The following is a 3,217-nucleotide window of genomic DNA, read 5'->3' as shown; positions in this document are numbered from 1 at the left end:
GGGGGGGTTAATTTGTGGTTAGTACATCATATACGCACATGTATAAAAAAAAAATACAAGTCACATGATTTTTCTTTTCAAAGTACATATCGTCCTGTTCTTTACATGAAAGTTTCTCAATGGTGTATCAATAGTAAAGAAAGTGGGTTTACTGGAGTACCGTGACCCTGCCATCCTACTGTATGTATTTCAGTAATATTTAGGTAGGTAGGTATATTTCTCAATGCACAGAAAAATAGTTGGTTTTACTCAGTGTACAAATTCACCTCTAGTATTGGCAACGTTGAATAGTTTTACGGCTCGAGGGCGGAGAAGAGGGAGGAAGAGGAGGCTGAGAGGGACGACATCTTCTCCAGACATATATGTGCTTCTGTGGAAAACTCTTGTCTGTGCAGCTGTGTTGTTCCTCTCAAGGTCAAGCAATGTTTTACCAATAGGCTCAGCTTACCCTCTGTTGTTCTCTCTCTCTCTCTCTCTCTCTCTCTCTCTCTCTCTCTCTCTCTCTCTCTCCCTCTCTCTCTCTCTCTCTCTCTCTCTCATTTTAAACACAGCAACCACATGATTACCTATTATATATGTTGAATGAAAACAATAAAGATTCGAGACAATAAAATATACATTGCTCGCCTCAGGTGTGTTTGTTGCTCTGACAATAATGAGGGTCGGGGGTTGCTTGTTAAATCACCTGAAAATCAGCAATCCATCAATGGCAGCTGCAAACCAAACCAATGTCTTAACTAATGTCTAATGCTAATCCATAAGTTTTTTTTTTTTTTTTTTAGCAGGGTTTGGCTTTTGTTTGTTTAACAGCTTTTAAGCTGCAATGGACAAATATCAGTATAGGGACCAAAAAAGTTTTTTAAATACATTTTAAAAAAACAGCCCCTACACTCGTTTAAACAGCAACATTAGTTCTTAAGGATAAATGAGAAAAGAGAGTTAAGGGACTGTCAATAAGAAGAGTTTATTCACTATTTATCAAAAGATTTGTGGCTCAGTTTGCCAGATTCTTTTCCCAGACACAGCCCTACGATTTCACTGAACCTCGTCCATCACAAGCAGCTTCCCAAATAAACAGGATTCCTACATGAATTATCAGCTTGTCTTTAGATTTCATCTAAAGGTAAACGCAGAAACAAAACACCTGAAAATGTCTTGTGCAAATTTAGCACCACCCATAGCGCCGCTTTTATGGGACTTTTCCTTTAAATCTGCTTTAATTAGATGTCACAATAGCATGTTGCAACATGTTTTGGGGTTGGAATGATTAAATTGTTTTGAGACCACGAATCCTGCTTTTTTTCTGTAAACAAGAACAAGAAAAAAATCCACAGCGTCTGTCTTTCTGCTGCGTACCAAGGTCATACCCACCGGCAGCCGTGGGAAAGCCCTTTTATGGAGTGCTGGTAATGTGAACGCCCTCAATGACCTCAGGCTTTATCCAGATGTCCCCCATGTAAACAGCTCTAAATACAGACCGAGACTGCGGAGTCACATCGCTCAGCACACCTACATATATTCTGTGTGTACACGCCACCAGATGTTATTGATGGCTCTCACCTTTGCAGGGCGGTCTGCCTCGGAGGCCCTGTGCGTGCCCTTTGCCCTGTGTTTGCCCCGGAGGGTCAGAGTATTCACAGTCTGGTCCAGTACATGGTCCATGACAGAGATTCTGGGTCTCTTCAAGGCCTCCACCTTGATTAAACTGAGATTCTCCCAAATGGAACATTTCAAAACAAGAAAACGACACAGAATTCTCACTCAATAGTTAAAACATTTTTGGCATCAGTAAGTCTAATTCATTCAGCCTTTTCCACAAAATGATGGATGATGCTTCTGTGGATTCCCAGACCACACTTTTTTAGAATAACAAGGTCGTAGGAACCGATCTCAATTCAAGTCGGGCAGACGGAATTGTTTTGGTTCAACTTGTTGTTGAGGAGCTTAAGAAGATGGAAATGTGTGGGCATGACTGCGGCCGTTCACCGTAGACTTTGTCCTCGGCTGTCTTTTTGAAACTTGGGAATTGTGATAATGAAAGATTCAAAATGACCACATTTTTATTACCACTAGCCACTGAAATAATTCCATGCCTTGCCTATGTTAGGTTTTTATATGATCATTTCCATTTTAACTGCATTCCTGCACTTGCTGGCTACTCTGGTCTGGATGACTAATCGTCTGAGGCCTTGAAGTCCTCTTTATTACAGTGCTAAATATCATTGCAAGTGCACTTTGGTGTCCAGCTGAAAACATTTTTTGATTTCACATTAAATTAATAATCCCGATGATTTTCATTTAAATGTCTGTTAAATCTCTATTTGTGGCCAAATGAGGTAACATAATGGTGATTGAGCGTGTGGCCCGCTGATGGAAGCCCTTGCATTTGCAGTGATGAGATTGTGTGGGTAGTTCATGTTTGTTTTTATCCAAAAAAGTGTCAGCGGGAGCTTAAGCTACTCTGTTGTTTTAGTAGCTTGTGTTCTGTGTTACTAAAGAAGACAGTCAGGCTGTAAACACAACACTGGCATTTAAAAAGTTGTTATGGCCAACGTTGCCTGTTCACAAATCCAACAGACATGGAGCAACATTAGCATTCATTTGGGGTTCGTGTTTCCGGCCACATGAAGAATGTAAGCCCAACATTCACTCTCCCTTTAACTCCACTGGTCGAGTCTCCAGTAACTCGGGACAGAAACAGCTTGCTCTTTAGCTGGTAAATGTAATTTGGTACAGGCAGGTGTTGTTTTTTTCAGGGCTTGCTGTGATGAGAGCCTGAACATGAAACAAAACTGTAAAGTCGCAGGCCATAAAAGACAAACAAATAGCTGGGAGTGAAATGCTTAATCACTCTGTAGAGGGCTGCAGAGTCTGTGTTGATTAGTGTAGCTTTAAGAAAGTACTTTTTATTCAAGAGAAGGCTTGAAAAATGTCTGTATGTGGGCCTTATGTAATGTCATGTCTTGGAGCTCAGACTTGTGCAATAACAAACAAATCCTCATTACATGAACAAGTTTGCTTCTAGCATAGTTGCATAACAAACTCCTTTCTTTCTGAAACTCAAAACCAGCTTTGTTTGTCTGGCGGAACCGTCGATTTCATGAAGCACCTGAACGCAGCATCAAGAGCCTACGTACCAGACACGGCCGCAGCAGGTACCTCCACCTGCTGGCCGGTCTGCTTACTACAGCCAGGCGGAGCAAACACATCATTCTTT

The sequence above is a fragment of the Eutrigla gurnardus genome, assembly GCF_963514095.1.
Source record: "Eutrigla gurnardus genome assembly, chromosome: 10".
NCBI lineage: Eukaryota > Metazoa > Chordata > Actinopteri > Perciformes > Triglidae > Eutrigla > Eutrigla gurnardus.
This window is presented reverse-complemented; position numbering follows the sequence as displayed.